The sequence below is a fragment of the Leptodactylus fuscus genome, chromosome 3 (assembly GCF_031893055.1).
Source record: "Leptodactylus fuscus isolate aLepFus1 chromosome 3, aLepFus1.hap2, whole genome shotgun sequence".
In the NCBI taxonomy this organism is placed as follows: Eukaryota; Metazoa; Chordata; class Amphibia; order Anura; family Leptodactylidae; genus Leptodactylus; species Leptodactylus fuscus.
This window is the reverse complement of record NC_134267.1, coordinates 65603330-65624399: the sequence shown is the minus strand read 5'-3', so window position 1 is coordinate 65624399 and position 21070 is coordinate 65603330. Positions and strand designations below refer to the sequence as shown.

General features: G+C 46.1%; 1 protein-coding gene across 1 annotated transcript in view; it reads right to left on the bottom strand.

Annotated features, from left to right (window-relative positions):
* The window catches only part of CNST (consortin, connexin sorting protein), an 89159-nt gene that overhangs the window by 58272 nt on the left and 9817 nt on the right, over positions 1–21070 (bottom strand). The gene's annotated exons all lie outside the window — the stretch shown is intronic.

Genomic DNA, 21070 nt, shown 5'->3' with positions numbered 1-21070 from the left:
TCCCTGTAGGACTGTACAGAGGTAAGACAGCTGTCAGACTGTATGGAGGGCCCCCTACTGGACACCTAAACCATGAAAGAGCAGCGATTAAAGGGGTTGTCCCATGACAAGGATCCTATCTATACTGCTTGTTAATGTGAATGTAAGACTTTTCCTAAATACATTGCTTCAGCAAAACTGCTTTGTTTGTCCACTATCTTACTTTATTCATTTTTTTTTGACACATCCCTTGACTTATCTGGTCATAAGTCAAGTGGTGTATCTGCCTGCTCTCAGGGGGAAGGAGGAGGGGCTAAGTGCACGGGAGTGAGCCTGGACGGGGGGGAGGGGGGGGGGGGGAGTAGTTTACCCTTTGGGGGAAGGGACCGCCAATACAGACTGTGCCGGCATCTATACTCCCCAGCATCCGCCTCTCTATTACAGCTATGCATGAAGCCAGCAGCGGGAGGAGCGATGCTGCTATTCCAAAGGAGGGGGGGGGGGGGGTGCGGAGGAGCAGAATAACAGGAGCTCCTGCCGCTGCTGGCTTCATGCAGGGCAGGAGCATAGCGATGTTGCAGGCATCTGTGCCGGCGTCTACACTCCCCGGCATCCGCCTCTCTATTACAGCGGATGCCGGGTCTGTATTCACATATGCAAAGCCAGCGGCGAGATGCCGCTGGCCCTGCGTGCACGCTCATAGATAGTAAGAGCAGTCTAGCCTTCACAATGTGAATACAGACCCGGCATCTGCTGTAATAGAGAGAGGCGGATGCCGGGTCTGTATTCGCATTGTGAAAGCTAGACTGGTCTATGAGCGTGCAAGCAGGGCCAGCGGCATCTCGCCGCTGGCTTTGCATATGTAACCCTGCCCACCAATGACGCAACAAAGCCGGAAGACAGAAGATTTTATAGCAACGAAAACTGGTGAGTATGCGACGTGGGAATACCCCTTTAAATAGGATGAATAAAGTACAAGATCAACTGAGAATGCAAGTGCAAGGGATAAGAAAATAAAGACAGGCTTGGTCTAATCTTGAAACTAAATTGGAACTTTCCAATCAAAGTACCTTATTCACAGCAGTAAGTCAGTACCTCTCTATATATGTCCTGCATTGTCTTGAGTCAGTTTCTGTCTACAGTAACTAGTCACCACCCATTAGATCAGAGAGAACCCCAAACTCCAGATATAGACTGCACAGGGAAAACTGTTAAAACCTGCAAAATCAAAGTCAAATAATGGCCTAAGATAGTGTTTCTCCTTAGGTGCACAATTAACAGCTTATCCTGACAAGTCACCAAAAACAACAGGTACGCTTTAATGGTGTAAATACAATATGTCTAGTTCAATCAACCTTCTGGGGAAAACAAGTTTCATTTCCATTGAAATCACGTCTTAAGGAAATAAAGGATCTGATTTTTATTTTCTGGCGAGATTTGTTATAAATGCATTTTGTAATATACTTTATTAACAAATTTTGGATCCTTTCTGTGAAATACTGAATTTGTTCACTCTTTCCCTGTCTTCTGTACTGAGAGTTGTTTCTGCCTCTCACTGAATGTTACTGTGTATGGAGTTACTCTTACCCCTCGTTCACATCAGTATTTGGATTCCGTCTGGGGTAGTCTACATAGGGATCCCCCTTCCCGAACGGAATACCAAACGCAAGTGCAAAGTGCTGTAAAAGCGCATTGACCCCATAGACTATAATGGGGTCCGTGTGCTTACCGGCAGATGTCCGCAGGGATCGTGCGGACAGGAAAGTAGTTCCGGCAAGCACACGGACCCCATTATAGTCTATGGGATCCGTGTGCTTTTACAGCACAGCGCTTGCAATTGTATTTGCATTCCGTTTGGGGGGGGGGGGGGGGTCTCCATATGGACTCTCCCTGGACAGAATACAAAAGCAGATGTGAACAAACCCTTTCTGTGTATGTTGGGATTACTGACTTAACTAGCACTTCTATATAGTGGTAGCATACACTTGTCCTTGTGACAAAGACAGGTGTTTTCATCCCTTTATGGATTGCTATTCTACTGGTTCAGTAAGGGCCACAGACCATTTATAGCCCACACTCCTGTCACATGACCACAAGTTGTGACCAAAATTGGTGTGGTTTGCAAAACTGTGAGGCCAATGACAGAAATATAAGCAATAATAGGACAATGAGTTTTTCAGGTGCGTTTAAAAATGCATTTTGAAATGCATTCATGATGCATGTAAAAACTCATACGTTTTTTTTTTTTTTAAAAAAAAGGTCACAAGTGTCCTGACTTTCTTAGTAAAGGCAAAGCATAGGCAAAAAAATAAAAAAAAAAAAAAAAATTTTATGTGTGTGTGCGCGTGTGTGTGTGTGTTTTTAAATGCACCTGACAAAACCAGGCTGGGTTTCCACATTCAGATTTCTTTTTTTCTGAACATGGAAGCTACACTATGTGATCAAAGACACCCCCAAAAACATACGTTTTTCATATTAGGTACATTGTGCTGCCACCTACTGCCAGGTACTCCATATCAGCGATCTCAGTGGACATTAGACATCGTGAGAGAGCAGAATGGGGCGCTCCAGGGAACTCACGGACTTCGAACGTGGTCAGGTGATTGGGTGCCACACATCACACAGGGCAATGCCAAACGACGCCTCGCTTGGTATAAGGAGCGTAAACATTGGACGATTGAACAGTGGAAAAACGTTGTGTGGAGTGACGAATCACAATACACAATGTGGTGATCCGATGGCAGGGTGTTGGTATGGCGAATGCCCGGTGAACGTCATCTGCCAGTGTGTATAGTGCCAACAATAAAATTCGGAGGCAGTGGTGTTATGGTGTGGTCGTGTTTTTCATGGAGGGGGCTTGCACCCCTTGTTGTTTTGCGTGGCACTGTCACAGCACAGGCCTACATTGATGTTTTAAACACCTTCTTGCTTCCCACTGCTGAAGAGCAATTCGGGGATGGCGATTGCATCTTCCAACACGATCGAGCACCTGTTCATACTGCACGGCCTGTGTCAGAGTGGTTACACGACAATAACATCTCTGTAATGGACTGGCCTGCACAGAGTCCTGACTTGAATCCTATAGAACACCTTTGGGATGTTTTGGAACGCCGACTTCGTGCCAGGCCTCACTGACCTACATCGATACCTCTCCTCAGTGCAGCACTCCGTGAAGAATGGGCTGCCATTTCCCAAGAAACCTTCCAGCACCTGATTGAACGTATCCCTGCGAGAGTGGAAGCTGTCATCAAGGCTAAGGGTGGGCCAACACCATATTGAATTCCAACATTACCGATGGAGGGCGCCACGAACTTGTAAGTCATTTTCAGCCAGGTGTCCGGATACTTTTGATCACATAGTGTATGTCTTAGGTCATGGATACATGATCACCATTACTTCTGGCGACTCCTTCGCTAGGGTCTTTGAATAGAGTCTCACTATGACCCAAGGGTGCGAAATCTAATGGCAAAAGAATCCAGCAGTCTTTGATTTTTATTGTGACTGGAAATTGTAGTCGCAGAACCCTCAGGGGTTACAATGCAGTTCCACTCACATTAGTGAAAGGAAAAGATGCTGCAAGACGACAAGGAGATCTTTGGTTGTGTCACGGGAGTAGCAGCCAAAATAGCTTTGCAGCTATAGACTAAGGGGGCCTTCACACAGAGTTACACTCCGCTCATTCTGAATGTAAAACTCGTTCAGAATGAGCACGTAAAAAACAGATCCTATTGATTTCTATGGGTGCCGGCATACGCACGTATCACATTGAAATCAATAGGTAAAAAACCCCTTCCATTGATTTCAATACGGAGCGCGCGTATACCGGCACCCATAGAAATCAATGGGATCTGGTTTTTACGCGCTCATTCTGAACGAGTTTTACGTTCAGAATGAGCGGAGCGTAACTCTGTGTGAAGGCTCCCTAAAAGGACAACAATTTTTTGTCCTGGTTTTTACTTAAAGGGATTCTACCACTAAAACACTTTTTTTTCTAGTTACCACGTCGGCATAGCCTTTAAAAAGGCTATTCGTCTCTTACCTGTGGAAGTGCTCTCCGCCGCGCCGTTCGGTCAAAATACCGGTTTGTACCGGTATGCTAATTAGTTCTCTCGCAGCGATGGGGGCGTCCCCATTGCAGGAGCAGCGATGGGGGCGTCCCCATTGCAGCTTGAAAACCGACCGCAGCACCGCCTCTCTGGTCTTCGGTGTCCTCCCCTTGCCTCTTCAGCGTCTGTCGGACGCCTGCGCAGTATGCTCTCTGTTCGGCGAAGCTTGCGAACGTACTGCGCATGCGCGAAAGTGCGGTGCTCGCACTATGGCTGGGACCGCACTTTCGCGCATGATTCGCCGAACAGAGAGCATACTGCGCAGGCGTCCGACAGACGCTGAAGAGGCAAGGGAAGGACACCGAAGACCAGAGAGGCGGCGCTGCGGTAGGTTTTCGAGCTGCAATGGGGACGCCCCCATCGCTGCTCCTGCGATGGGGACGCCCCCATCGCTGCGAGAGAACTAATTAGCATACCGGTACAAACCGGTAATTTGAACGAACGGCGCGGCGGAGAGCACTTCCACAGGTAAGAGACGAATAGCCTTTTTAAAGGCTATTCCGACGTGGTAACTAGAAAAAAAAAAAGTGTTTTAGTGGTAGAATCCCTTTAAAAAAACTGCATACACAAAACCTGAATGTGCGCCCTTATATTCTAAAGCTGTTACTCCCTATACTTGACAGATGATTTGTTCCACTTGTTTATGGTTTAACACAACATCCTGAATAGGCGCTTACGGTCAGAAACTGAACAGGTCATGTGTAAATAGCTGAATGCAAATACCACGACAATATGGACACCAGCTTTTTTAGGCTATGTATACAGATCTATTTGGTAGACAAATATCGCAATATTCCACTCAAATTTTTATTTCACTAACAAAACATCTGCTGTATCTGACCTTTGTACAGATTCTAGTGGCCTACAAACACTTGAAGAAAAAAAAACCCTGTCATTTGTACTGCAAAATAAACTGCAACTTAGAAATAAACAGACATACAAGACTTGTCAAGTGATAACCCAAAGAAAAACAGTCTGAATTTGGCCAGAATTATTATTATTTTTTTAATCAGAAGCGGACCCCGCATGGAGGAAATGTACAAGCCCACCATTTCCTGAACTCACTATTGGTTTTCATTTACTAATGCAAGAATATGCAAATACATTTTTCTTGATGAAGGAAGGTAGCCTGCAAAGGCAGACTCCTTAAAGGGGTTGTCCCATCACAAGGATCCTAGCTATACTGCTTGTTAATGTGGATGTAAGACTTTTCCTAAATACACTGCTTCAGCAAAACTGCTTTGTTTGTCCACTATCTTACTTTATTCAATTCTTTGTGGCCACAGCCCTGACTTAGCTGCTCATGAGTCAAGTGATGCATCTTCCTGCTCTCAGGGGGGAGGGAGGAGGGGCTAAGTGCAGGGAGCCAGCCTGTGTATCTAGCTATTCCTGTGTCTGCACCACGTGACCTAGCTTCCTGCTATCAGATAGGGGAGAGGAGCTGCTTTCATTTCTTCTGTTCTCCTAGTTAACAGGCTAGCTAATTCAATTGTGTTCATTATGGCAGAGACAGGCAGTCTCTGTATGTAACCAGAATGGAGTTGCTGCTGCCTGTACTTCATAGTCCAATATGGGTGGGCGGAGCAACACATGAATTTGGGGGTGGAGCTAAACAGCAGGTTGCATGTGAAACCCCGCCCACCAAATGATGCAAGAAACCAGGAACAAAGAAGATTTTACAGCAGTAAAGACTGACGAGTATGTGAGGTGGGAATACCCCTTTAAGGAGAAATAGTTCAAATACCTGAAATACTTCAGGGTGACAGTAGCCCAAGTGTAGTTACTGTATTTAAAGGGATATTCCAGTTATTTCAAGTTACCCCCTTGCCAAAGAGTGGGGAACAACTTAAGGTTTTGTGGGGGTGGATCTGACTGTTGGGACTACAGTGATCATGAAAACGGGGTTTCCTATCTTTTAGGTAGAAGGTAACTTTTGTTACACCTTCCCCAGACATCTCTGTGACACCTTTAAGTAGTGAAAGAAAAAAAAAATTATTATTATTTTTTTTTTTCTTTTAAGTAGCCCCCTTAGTTTTGATGATAACTTTGCACACTCTTGGAATTCTCTTGATCAGTTTCATGAGGTTGTCACATGGAATGGTTTTCCAGCAATTGGGAAAAAGTTCCCAGAGGACCTAAGCACTTGTTGGCAGTTTTTGCTTCATTCTACAGTCCAATTAATTCCAGACTCTCACAATAGGGTTTAAGTAGGTGGTCATTTCATCTGATGAAGCTATCACTCTCATTGGTCCGAAAGCCCTTACATAGCCTGTGTTTGGGGTCGCCATCCTGATAAAAAAAACAAAAAACAAATAAATGATCCCAGTAAGTGCAAACCAGAAGGGACAGCATGTTACTGCAGAATGCTGATTAAATGGGGTTTGTCAGCAATAAATTGTTTGGGTTTGTTTTTTGTTTTTTTAAATGAGACCATTTTTTATTAAGATCTAGAACAATAACCCGGTCACCCCTTCCCCTGGACAGCATTAAAAAAATACTGTCGACGAGACTGGTGAGTACAGTAAGTATGCAGAATATAAACTGAAATACATCAGATTCCATAGGTACAATTTTTTCCCCCCAGAATCTAGTTGGTAGGAAGAAATCAAACAGGGAATTCTTGTTATTCAGCTTTGCAGCCCCATTTTCATTTAGATTTCTGTTTTATTCACCTGTAAATGAGGGTAAAATCACTTTAGGGGTGTGCCTTAGCTGCCTGGACTTTAGGTTTAGGTCTAGATTCCAGGGCAAAGCACTTTCACTTCATTTGCATACGAACAAAAGTGTAATTTACATGAAAGTAGGAGTCCAAAGCTGAGTAACAGAGACATATTTGGAACTTGACAGATTGCCATTAAGTGTGTCTTGAATTTTGAATAGTGGTACCAGCAAAGCACCCCCACACCATAAGACTTCCTCCTCCAGACTTCACAGTTAGGAACCACACATGTAGAAACTATCCACTCACCTTTTCTGTGTCTCAAATGTAATTTTAACTTATCAGACCAAAGTTTGGTCTATTTCCAGTGGTCTAATGTCCTATCACTACACAGCACAACAGTTGGTCTCAAACAGATTATAAAGGCAGAAAAGTTCACAGAAAAAAATCCTGACAAGGCATATCTGCTAACGGAAAACCATTCCAGGTGACTACCTCATGAAACTGACTGAGAGAATGCCAAGACTGTGCAAAGCAAAGGGAGCTACTTTGAAGAATCTAAAATTTAAGACATATCCTGGTTTAACACTTTTTGTTTGCTACTTTTTTCTCTGTGTTTCTTCATAGCATGTCTTCAATATGAAACTACAATGTAAAAAATAAAAAATTATATATGAAAAGGTGTGTCTACACTATCTACTAAAACTGTATATAACACGTCCTTCCCTTTATAGCTCTATGTATTTATCTTGTGTATTTTATAACCATCCAAACCTCTATGTGTTATAAAATATATATTCACTAAAATATACAATGCTGGTGATGTGGGGAGTTAAAGTGGGTATCTACTCCATACAATCGAGGCAGTATATTTTATGGCATTGATAGGCCTTATATTTCAGAATAGTACAAGACTTTGCAGTTTCTCGTCCATTGGCAGGGCAGGGCAAAGTAGCGTTCCAAAATATTTCAAGCGAAGGGTGTGAAATGCAATAAACATGTTTTACAAGCTGAAATTTAATAAGAAATTGTAAATTCAAAGTAATAACCATAGTTTTGCATCATATGATTACTGTACAACTGTAAAAAGGTAAAAATATACCGTAAATGACAAATTCTGTGACAGTACCATAATCTATAGACGTGCAATTCTTTTATAGGATACAGTACTATGTATGAGGAGTAAGTGACTACATAGTATGATGTACAACCCGAAAGATCAGTAACCTTATAAAACACACATACTAATTATCTGGGAAATTTCATTGCTGACCGGTTATTGCTTTGTTTCATGTGCTAAGGACTATTACAGGAAAATTTAATGAACATAATAAAAAGTGGATTAAACATACAGACATACCGTGTGTCATAGGAGTACTGCGTAATAGTTCCCTTTTATTGCTGCAGACTGCTAGGTAGAGATGAGCGAACACTAAAATGTTCGAGGTTCGAAATTCGATTCGAACAGCCGCTCAATGTTCGTGTGTTCGAACGGGTTTCGAACCCCATTATAGTCTATGGGGAACAGATACTCGTTAAGGGGGAAACCCAAATCCGTGTCTGGAGGGTCACCAAGTCCACTATGACACCCCAGGAAATGATGCCAACACCTCTGGAATGACACTGGGACAGCAGGGGAAGCATGTCTGGGGGCATCTAACACACCAAAGACCCTCTATTACCCCAACATCACTGCCTAACAACTACACACTTTCCACATTCAAAAAAACCTCTATCAAAGTGGGAAAATACCTGGAAACCTTCTTTACTCCCCAAATGGATGAAAACAAACCCCAATTTAAGCTCAACAAACAGTAACAACCACCCCTTTAAATCACGTTCCCCATGACAACCACAAATGGAATAGGCAATGGGAATTCCAAAAGCCCTCACCCTTAACTGTCATTTTGAGTGTGTGTGTGTGTGTGTGTGTGTGTGTGTGTGTGTGTGTGATGTGTGTGTGTGATGTGGTAAGACCTTCCAAAATTCACTTTTCTAGCCCTTAACATGAGCCCTTCCAAACAAAGTTACATGACCTTAAGCTGAGCTACCAGCAGAGATTGAGGCCCTTGGCATGAGTAGAGCCTTGCACCAGCAGTGTTTTTGGCACTTAGGGTGAGTTGAGCCTTGTACCAGCGTGTGTCCCTTAACATCAGGCGGGCCCTAAGTTCTGCGCTTTGCACAAAAGTTCCACATTAACTAGGCTGAATGGTACAAAGATTAGTAGGCCCGAGAACCAGGAACAGGTCTTGCAATGGCTGTCGGATAACGCTTAAAGCACATTGTCCACCAGCCAGTCAGCCTCTACCTCCTCTTACCCAACAGTCTTGTCCTCCTTCCACCCAAAATTCCCAATCTTCCCAGAACAATAACCCCAACTGTCCCTGCTCCCCAGAGCTGTTCTCCCTTCCTTTGACTGTACCGCAACCTGCCCCTCCATTTCGCGATTCCACGGACCTAACAGACGAGTATCTGTGTCCAGATGCTCAAACACTAGAGTCTCCTCCATTCCATCTCCGGTCGATTTGGTGGCGGATGACCAGCAACCCACCCTCATCGACGACGATGAGACGCAGTTGCTGTCAGGGCAGCCAGTTGACATGCGCATTGTGCAGGAGGAGGAGGCGAGACAGGAGTTGGAAGAGGAGGTGGTGGACGACGAGGACACCGACCCCACCTGGACAAGGCAGATGTCAAGCTGGGAAAGTAGTGTGGATGTTGAGGCAGGTGCAGCACCAAAAAGGGTAGCTAGAGGCAGAGACATGTCCAGAGGCAGAGGTCAGCTGCTTTGCCGAAGCCAGGCCAGACCCGGAATGTCCGAAGATGTTCCCTTTTGTACCCAGCCCAGAAAAACTCCCCCATCGAGGGCACGTTTCTTGAAGGTGTAGAGTTTTTTCAAGGAATGCGCCGAGGACAGATATAGTGTCGTCTACACAATTTGCCTCTCGAAATCGAGTAGGGGCCCTGAGAAGAGCAACCTGTCCACCACTTCAATGCACCGTCATTTGGAATCCAAGCAATGGAATCAGTGGCAGGCAGCAACGGCAGGACAAACGTCGCCCGCCGTTCATGCCACTGCCTCTGCTCACAGTGCTGGCGATGCACTCCAGAGGACGAGCCAGGACATCACTTCATCTGCCTCCGCCACTTTGTTGACTTCTCCCTCATCCTCCCCTGTTTCTGTCTTATCTCCTTCTCCTGCACCATCAAAGGCACCATCAGGCGCTTCTTTACAACAACCCACTATCTCTCAGACATTGGAGCGCCGGCAGAAATACACCGCTAACCACCCACCCATGCAAGCCTAGAACGCCAACATCGCTAAACTGCTGGCCCAGGAGAGGTTGGCGTTCCGGCTTGTTGAAACTCCCGCCTTCCCGGACCTGATGGCAACTGTGGCACCTCACTATGCCGTCCCTAGCCGTCTCAACTTCTCCCGGTGTGGCGTCCCCGCCTTGCACCAGCACGTGTTACTCAACATCAGGTGGGCCCTTAGTTCCGCGCTTTGCTGCAAGGTCCACTTGACCACCGACACTTGGACAAGCGCCTGTGGTCAGGGATGCTGCAGTGCTTATCTTTAATGACAGGCAGGGTGAATGTGGTGGAGTCTGTTCCCCGGGTGCAAACTGGGGTGGCCTATCTCCTCTCCCAGGCCAAAATTCATGGCAGGAGTAGACTGAAACCCTACGACGCTGCAACCTCCACCACAGCTACTAGCGGCAAACGCTAAAACACTGGTGTGGGGAGACGTCAGCAGGCGGTGCTGAAGCTCATCAGCTTGGGGGACAGACAGCACAGTGCCTCCGAGGTCAGGGATGCCATCCTGGCTGAGATGGCATTTTTTTTTCCCTGCTACACCTGGGGCCTGGCATTTTTACGCCTGTGATAATGGCTGGAACCTGGTAGCGGCTCTGGAGCTTGCCAGCCTCCAACACGTTCCATGTTTGGCCCACGTCTAACCTAGTGGTGCAAAGTTTTTTAAAAACATACCCAAATGTACCGAAGCTACTGTTGAAAATGCGGCGCTTGTGCGCCCACTTTTGCAAGTGCACAGGAGTCGCTGCTAGCCTAAAAACACTCTAGCAAGGCCTACATCTGTCCAAACACAGGCTGTTGTCCGTCATTCACACACGCTGAAACCCTACAATACCATATCTTGAGCAGGGTGTGTGAGCTGCACAGACCTTTGATGGAGTTCCATCTACAAAACCCAAGGGTTCCTCAAAGTCAGCTCCCAAAGTTTCTGCACCATGAGTTTCCAGGGGTGGCAGAGTTATGGCTAGGGGCAGAGGCATGGATAGAGATGATGTCTAGGGGCAAAAGCAGTGTGGATGTGGAGGCAAGCTAAGCAGGAAAAACTGGGGATACAAGCTAAGGCATGGACTGGGGTGATGTCTAGGGGCAAAAGCAGTGTGGATGTGGAAGCAAGCTAAGCAGGAAAAACTGGGGATACAAGCTAAGGCATGGACTGGGGTGATGTCTAGGGGCAAAAGCAGTGTGGATGTGGAGGCAAGCTAAGCAGGAAAAACTGGGGGTACAAGCTAAGGCATGGACTGGGGTGATGTCTAGGGGCAAAAGCAGTGTGGATGTGGAGGCAAGCAAAGCAGGGAAAATGGTGGCTAGAGGCAAAGGGATGTCCATAGGCAGCAAGGGCAAAGATGCAAAACTCTCCCGTTTCAAGAATTTTCCTGACTTGTTTCCCCACAAAACATTCCTGGGAGGAGGGCTGAAACACCACCCTCCTCCGCTGTTAGATTTACCCCAGCTACGAGCTGAAAACGCTGCAACACTGGTGTGGGGAGACGTCAGCAGGCTGGGCTGAAGCTCATCAGCTTGGGAGACGGACAGCACACTGCCTCTGAGGTCAGGGATGCCATCCTGGATGAGATGGCAATTTGTTTATCCCCGCTGCCCCTGGGGCCAGGTTTTTTAGCTTGTTGGAGGGCTCTGGAGCTTGCCAGCCTCCAACACGTTCCATGCCTGGCCCACATGTTCAATGTAGTGGTGCAATGATTTTTAAAAACATACCCCAAATTAGCTGAGCTAAGGGTGAAAGTGCGGCACTTGGACACCCACTTTCCCAAGTCTACAGTACCTGGAGCTAGCCGCAATACACTCCAGCAAGGCCTACATCTGCCTGAAGCACCTACTGTTGTGCGAGGTCACCACACGCTCTAACCCTAGATACCGTATGTTCAGCAGGGTGTGTGAGCAGCAGAGACCTTTGATGGAGTACCAGCTACAAAACCCAAGGGTTCCTCAGAGTTAGCTCCCTCACTTTCTGCACCATGAGTTTCCATGGGTGGCAGACTTATGGCTAGAGGCACAGGCATGGATAGGGGTGATGTGTAGGGGCAAAAGCAGTGTGGATGTGGAGGCAAGCTAAGCAGCAAAAACTGGGGGTACAAGCAGCCGGTGACATCATCACTGACAAGCACAGCTGTCTGTCAGCTGACAGGCTGACTTTCACCAAAATGAACAGACAATGGATAGACTCATCATATACATGTCAGTTACATGACAAATTTAGTGCAATTTGCAAGTCCAAGATGGTTTGGAGATCTGCGGAGAGGAATCTCACCACCTCTTGCGGGTGCCATCATTTGGAAGGCAAGCCCTGGGCTCAGTGGGTGAGAACAAGCGCAGGATAATCGTCGTTTGGCCTGGCGGCCACTGCCTCTTCCACTGTTGACAGGGCTGGCGCTGCAGTCCAGACCAGGAGCCAGGACACCTCCACATCTGCCTCTGACACTTTGGGGAGTTCACCCTTATCCTCACCTTTTCCTGCCATTTCTCCTTTTGCCCGCGCCATCATGCGCCTCTTCCCAGCAACTCCCCATCTCCCAAGCCTTTCATTTCATGCTAAAGTACAGCGCAACCCACCCACATGCCCAAGGCTTCAACGGCCTCATCTCAAGAAATCTGGCCCAGGAGATGTTGGAATCCCGGCTGGGGGACACTCTGCCCTTTTTGGGCAGAGTGTCTACTGCGCCACCGCACTGTGCCGTCCACACCAGCACTTTCCCCCAAACATGAGGCGGTCCCTAAATTCAGCGCTTAGCCCTAAAGTTCCATGTGACCAGTTACGAATGGACAAGTGCATGCGGACAGGGACGCTACCTTTCAATTTGGGCACAGTGGTTGAATGTAGTTGAGGCGTGGACCGGGTCGCAAAATGTGGTGGCCTGACTTGTCTCCCCACACAACATTCCTGGGAGGAGGGCTGAAACACCACCCTCCTCCGCTGTTAAATTGACCCCAGCTACGAGCTGGAAACGCTGCAACACTGGTGTGGGGAGACGTCAGCGGGCCGTGCTGAAGCTCATCAGCTTGGGGGCCAGACAGCACACTGCCTACAAAGTGAGTCATGCCATCCTCGATGAGACGGCAATGTGGTTTTTGCCACTGCACCTGGGCCCAGGCATGTTGTCATGTGTGATAATGGCCGTAACCTGGGATTGGCTCTGTAGCTTGGCAGCCTGCAACATATTCCATGCCTGGGCCACGTTTTTAACTCATTGCTGCTAATCTTTTGAAAAAGGTACCCCAATGTTCCTGAGCTACTGGTGAAAGTGTGGCGCTTGTGCGGATAGTTTTTAAAGTGTATAGTTGCCGCTGCTAGCCTCTATGCACTCCTACAACGCCTGTACCTGCTGGAACAACGGCTGTTGTGCGACGTCTCCACACTGCTGGCACTAAACATATCATGTGTTGAGCAGAGTGTGTGAGCAGCACAGACCTTTGATGTAGTTCCAACTCCAAAACCCTCGGGTTCGTCAAAGTCAACTCCCTCAGTTGCTCAACCATGAGTGGCCATGGGTGGCAGACTTATGTGAAATCCCATCCCATCCATTGCACTGGACACGAAACATTAGCATGCGCTCAGCACAACTTCGGATATGGCAGATGCGTTAAGCAGGGTGCAGGGTACAACACAGACCAGGCCCGAGCACCAGGAACAGGTGTTAGAAATACTGCAGCATCTGCCATTTCCTTCCAATTTTGGGGTTTTGGACCCGCCACCGACTTGTCTGGACCTAAGTGGGGATCATGAGACACAGTTGCCATCAAGGCAAGCTGTGGTCATGTGCGGTTTGCAGTAAGGGGGCAGTGCGCAATTGGAAGAGGAGTTGGTGGATGACGAGGCCACCGACCCCACATGGACAGGGGTGATGTCTAGGGGCTAAAGCAGTGTAGATGTAGAGGGAAGCTAAATCAACAAAAAACCTGGGTAGAAGCAAAGGCATAAACTGGGGTGATGTTTAGGGGTGAAAGCAGAGTAGATGTGGAGGGAAGCTAAGCAGCAAAAACAGTGGGTAGAAGCAAAGGCATGCAAAACTCTACCCTGTTGGAAGACTTATTCCTAGGTCTGGAACACGTTAATGGCCCCCCTGGACAAATTACTGCCACTCAGGGGCCTAGTGTCACCAGGAGGGACAAGTATAGGCGCATGTTGTGGGAATACCTGGCCGACACCAGCTCTGTCCTCTCCGATCCCTCTGTGCTCTACAGCCTAAACTTATTTTCTCATCTTTTTTTCTGAACTGCACATCTCTTGCCTGCTTCCTTTGGGATCTTAGAAATGGTGGTCCACTTCCACAGATGGTAACTTCAATAGACAGTGTAACGGGAGTAGCTGAGGGATCGCTGTCTTAACCACTTTTTGGCACAAAATTAACTTCCAAAGCCAAATATGGTGCAAGTATATGATGCAAGGACACCTACACACCTATCTCTGACACATTGGGGAGTTCACCCTCATGCGCCCTTTTGGCCTGCACCATCATGCGCCTCTTCCCAGCCACTCCACATTTCCCAAGCTTTTCATTGCAGGCAGAAGTACAATACAACCCACCCCCATGCCCAAGCCTGTAACAGCCTCATCGATAAACTGCTGGCCCTGGAGATGTTGGTGTTTGTTTATGCTTCTGGAGACCCAGGCCTTCCGTCAGCAGATGGCAGCTGGGGCACCTCCCTATGCTGGGCCTAGCCGTTACTACTTCTCTTGGTGTGCTGTCTCTGCCTTGCGCCTGCATGTGTCCCATAACATCAGTCGGGCCCAGAGCTCTGCGCTTTGCTGCAAGGTCCACTTGACCACCGACACATGGACAAGCGCCTGTGGTCAGGGATGCTGCAGTGCTTATCTTTAATGACAGGCAGGGTGAATGTGGTGGAGTCTGTTCCCCGGGTGCAAACTGGGGTGGCCTATCTCCTCTCCCAGGCCAAAATTCATGGCAGGAGTAGACTGAAACCCTACGAAGCTGCAACCTCCACCCCAGCTACTAGCGGAAAACACTGTAACACTGGCATGGGGAGATGTCAGTAGGCCGTGCTGAAACTGATCAGCTTGGGGGACAGACAGCACAGTGCCTCCGAGGTCAGGGATGCCATCCTGGCTGAGATGGCATTTTTTTTTCCCTGCTACACCTGGGGCCTGGCATTTTTGCGCCTGTGATAATGGCTGGAACCTGGTAGCAGATCTGGAGCTTGCCAGACTCAAACACGGTCCACGCATGGCCCACGTTTTCCAACTTGTTGGTGCCATGTTTCTTTGAAACCTACACCATTGTGCCTGATATACAGGTCAAAGTGGGGCCATTTTCGTAAGTGAGAACTAGCCTCTGCTAGGCAGAAAACATTCAGAGCACACTCCTCTCATCTTCGCACCGTTGGCTGGCGGAGGAAGACGAGGGGGTTGGAGTGGCATCTGATGTCCCTATCCCACACGAGGCTAGAGGGTGCACTTCAGTGCATCCCATTGCTTCACCACAAATGGTGTGAAGGGGAGTGGAAAATGGAGGAAATGGAGAGTGACCCTTACAGTTGGGGCCAGCAAAGGCATGCCAAGTAACACACTGGCACACATGGCTGACTTCATCTTGGGTTGCTTTTCAACACATATTTCACATCATGAAGAACAAATAATACTGGATTTTTTCAAGCCTCGAACCCCGGTCTAGGTCTAATGTCTGTTCCTTTCTTATATTAGGGGAGAGGGAAAAAAAATTACTTCAGTGATACGTTTAGCGTACATAGACTGACTATTAATGTGTATCCCACTTAGTGTTGTTAGGGTTACACACCGTCACAACCTGGCTAAAGCTTCTATAGCTGTTAATAAAGTCAACATAACTTTACGGTATCCAAAAAGACAGCTGGTACCGACAGAGAGCAAGACAAATGTCACCCAAAGCTGTGAGCTCTGAACACCCACAGTGACTTTGGCGTCATCATCATTATAATGGAGCGGGTGGTAATAAATAACTTGGCAGTGCCTAAAACCCAAAAAGCTTATACAACTATATTTACATTAAGATACACAAATGAAACTTTTCAGTAGCATGTCATGAGACAAGCTGATAAGCTCTTCCTTTGTGCAGTGCTATTTGAAAGTTAAACGCTGCCTTTATTTTAATTCTGGAGAAGGTGCAGACATTAGATTTAGAACATGTTGTCTTCATTGTCCAAATCCTCTATATAGGTAACGTGTTTTTCGGGCCGAGCTGTCTGGGAACGAGCTGGTGCAGCACTGACAACCTGGGTGAATATGGCAAGAGCCTGAGATGTAGGGTGAATGAATCCCCAAATTATTTGTGGAATTCCCAGTGAGACAATGGCACTGTATACCAGTATTAAAAATTGTGGGTGCACATAACCCCCATATATTCTTTGAATTCCCAGTCAGACAATGGCACTGTATACCAGTATTAAAAATTGTGGGTGCACATAACCCCCATATATTCTTTGAATTCCCAGTCAGACAATGGCACTATATACCAGTATTAAAAATTGTGGGTGCACATAACCCCCATATATTCTTTGAATTCCCAGTGAGACAATGGAACTGTATAGCAGTAGCAAAAATTGTGGGTGCACGTAACCCCCATATATTCTTTGAATTCCCAGTGAGACAATGGCACTGTATACCAGTAGTAAAAATTGTGGGTGCACATAACCCCAATATATTCTTTGAATTCCCAGTCAGACAATGGCACTGTATACCAGTATTAAAAATTGTGGGTGCACATAACCCCCATATATTCTTTGAATTCCCAGTCAGACAATGGAACTGTATAGCAGTATTAAAAATTGTGGGTGCACGTAACCCCCATATATTCTTTGAATTCCCAGTCAGACAATGGCACTGTATACCAGTATTAAAAATTGTGGGTGCACATAACCCCCATATATTCTTTGAATTCCCAGTGAGACAATGGAACTGTATAGCAGTATTAAAAATTGTGGGTGCACGTAACCCCCATATATTCTTTGAATTCCCAGTCAGACAATGGCACTGTATACCAGTATTAAAAATTGTGGGTGCACATAACCCCCATATATTCTTTGAATTCCCAGTGAGACAATGGAACTGTATAGCAGTATTAAAAATTGTGGGTGCACGTAACCCCCATATATTCTTTGAATTCCCAGTCAGACAATGGCACTGTATACCAGTATTAAAAATTGTGGGTGCACGTAACCCCCATATATTCTTTGAATTCCCAGTCAGACAATGGCACTGTATACCAGTATTAAAAATTGTGGGTGCACATAACCCCCATATATTCTTTGAATTCCCAGTGAGACAATGGCACTGTATAGCAGTAGCAAAAATTGTGGGTGCACGTCACCCCAATATATTCTTTGAATTCCCAGTCAGACAATGGCACTATATACCAGTAGCAAAAATTGTGGGTGTATATAGCCCCAATTCTATTGCTAGGGGACTTGCAGGGTATTTCTGAGGTGAAGGTGGGGGGGCACACCGTTGGAACGGGGATTTGGGGTGTATATATGGGGTATACGGGAATACACTGTCAGTGTGTTCCATTCAGGATCCTGGGAAAGCTGGGTTGCGGCGATTGAGCCCGTCAGTGCCACGTTACACTGACAAGCTTCTCCCTGGAATTTAGCTCTTATAAGAGCTGTTGGTTGTCTTCTCCTTCCTATCCTAGCCTGTCCCTGCCTACCCAGAATCTAAGCCCTAGCTAACTGGACGGAAACCTCCGTCCTCGGTGAATTGCAAGCTCAGAATGACGTGAAGCTGGGCGGCGCTGTTCTTTTAAATTAGAGGTCACATGTTTTCGGCAGCCAATGGGTTTTGCCTACTTTTTTCAACGTCACCGGTGTCGTAGTTCCTGTCCCACCTACCCTGCGCTGTTATTGGAGCAAAAAAGGCACCAGGGAAGGTGGGAGGGGAATCGAGTAATGGCGCACTTTACCACGCGGTGTTCGATTCGATTCGAACATGCCGAACAGCCTAATATCCGATCGAACATGAGTTCGATAGAACACTGTTCGCTCATCTCTACTGCTAGGTGCTAAAGAAAAGGAAAAAGGGAGTATCTCACAAAGCAACCAGGCAGACTGTCAGCAGAAGTGTTTCCCACAGAGTGGCCTAAATGGCCGAGCGCTTGGGGCCCAACTGATAGTACACGTCATGCATGAAAACTATATCCTCATACAAACACTATGGCAGTAAGGGACGAGTGAACAGGTCCTCAATTCCAAATAACCTACAGACCTTCTTAGAAGTTTATCGTCTCTATCACACTGCATATATAATGGACGGGGAGCTAGTAGTTTGTCTGTCAAGAGAGTAAAGTTTGCAAAAGAGAAAGAAACCAGATATAGGCTCTGAAAGAGAAACATAATAGGAGCTTCACTGGTATACAGCTCGCGTGTGCAGGAGATACACATCCACAGTTTCATGACACTATGGCAATACAATACAAATACGGCCTCAATACACCAGGAGAATCTGAAGGAGCTTAAAGGGTTTCTATCATTAGAACTCCATTTTCTACAAACACCATGTCGGTATAGACTTTAGAAAGACTATTCTTCTCCTACTGTTGAGGGAGAACCCCCGCCAGAGTACGGGTCACTTACAGTGGTCAGTCACCTGCTCCAAATCAATCATGCATGTGCGCGCTGACTAGAATGAATTCTGACACATATGTCAGGGTTAATCCCAGTCCATGCAATGAGCGTGATGCCTGTTCACACAGAACTGAGGTTTATTGAGGAAGTTACAGTTTTTATACAGGAATGCAAGAAAGATAAGAAAAAGGCAGGCTGTAAGCATATACGTCTTGTATCCGAATACACTGGCGATCAGTCATTGGCTGTTAAATTTCAACATCTCTTAGCTTTCAATTTCCCGAGAAATGATACTGTCTTTCTTGTAAACCACATGACGATCATGTGCGTCAGCATCTGGGTGCGGTACTGGATACAGGCGCCATCTTAATGTATAAACGTTGCACAAAGAAAAATATAATTTCTTAAGCAGTATAAAGCATGTATAAAAATAAGAATGGACATGGTCTACCTTCACACTACCTTTCTTTTTCTGATCTGCACCGTCATTCCTGAGAATTTTCTTTTTTATTCCTTAAGCAAATGAGTCTTTAGAAAGTACAGAGGCGTTCCCTGTTGTCACCGAAGATGCTCCAGTGATGCCTCTGTCTTCTTCTGCCAACGCCTCTCTGCTGCGTCATCAGCCGGTAGAGCCGGCTGTGCGTGTCCATTCAGCAATTTTCCTGTGGCCAAACGGACACTCGTGTAAGAGGCTACAGAAAATGGCTGCATGGACATGCACAGTCGGCTCTGCCACCTGATGACGCAGCAGATAAGCGTCAGCAGATGAAGACAGAGGTGTCACTAGAGCGCATCTTCGGTGAGCACAGGGGATGCCCCTTGTGCTTTCTGAAGACTCATTTGCATAAGGAATAAAACAGATCATTATCAGGAATGGCGCTGTGGATCAGAAAAAGAAAGGTAGGAGAAGAATAGCCTTTCTAAACACTATTCCAATGTCGTGTCTGTAGAAAAAGGGATTCCACTGATAGAATCACTTTAACAAAGAGGCAATAGCATATATACACAGCTCATTTTTGGGATAGCCTAGTAAGGGGACAAAAAAATAAACAAAAAATAAGCTTCCTAGTGCATCCCTTACACAGGCTAAGCTTTATTACTAATAAATCAGCAGGTCTCACAGAACAGCCATGATTTAAGAGCACAGCATGGTCATCTGTGCCACGGCTGACTTAGCTGCGGACTCTGTGTCTTGAGACTTCGCCATAATAAGGCCCATTCACCTGAGTCTAATCAGAACCTTACTTAGTGATTGCAGTTTTTTGTTGTTGTTGTTTTTGGGGTTTTTTTGGGGGGAGGGTTGGGAGTTGCGATCTTCCCTGAGCCTCTTCTCTTCTCTGTTACCAGCAACTTTATAACATGCTTTACCGCATTATGCTATATATCATAAACCTCCTGAGGAAGTCCTATAGTAGGATGAAACGTATAGAGGTGGACTCTCTTGCACCTAGGGGTAACACATTACCCCTAGGTAATCACATTACCTGTGATGCTAGGTAATTTGTATTGTCATTTATTATCATGATTGAGTGGTTGTGCATTGTCATTGTCACCCTTAGTCATTGATTTTCTGCCTTGGTCACTGTCATGTATCCTCTACATCTAGTGAGTGAACCTGCAATATCGCACTAATATGGATATTGTACTTCATCAGTTATGAGTCAAGATTATGGGCATTTTGCTTTGCGGTTCACATGAGAATATATATATATATATATATATATATATATATATATATATATATATATATATATATATAAATAATATTTTGTGTGTTCCCCTGGTGCATTTTCCTGTTGTCTTCACTGTTTTGTGGCATATTTCCATCTGCCCTGCTGTAATATGGTGGTTTTCTTATGTGTAAAAATATATAAATTTATTAATCAATATTACAAAAATATGTTGTGAAGTTATTTCTTATTATTTGTGTATTTTGGCTGTAGTTCTTTCTCCGTTTTACAACATTATGCTAACCATAAGCAACAATAGACTGGAGCTGCGCAATGAGGTTTTCTAGATGTGTTGTCTACACGGAGAAGAAGAAAGTTTGTGACATCGTAGTGGATAGATACAATGATGAGTGAGTGGTGTTACCTGTAGAGGTGTTACCTTCTACTGTAACCCTGTCTGTGATGTAAACGTGGTGGTTGTTGGGGGTTTCAATGCAATCGCAGCTTTTAAAAAGGCAAAAACTGTTCTCCTATAAAACCTGCCTCCTCTGAACATAGAAGAAGGTAAGGCCAGGTGTAGCACGCCACTCCATGCACGTCTGACTAGTTGCTAAGGGTGCACTGCTTAACAACCCTACTTAAAAGGCCACAGCTGATAAGTAGTATATCCATTGAAACCAGTCCCCCAAGACTGCTGTTCAGCTCAGCACGCACTAGGCACTACCAGCATATATGCTATACCCTTCTCCATCAGCTGATACATCAAGTCTACT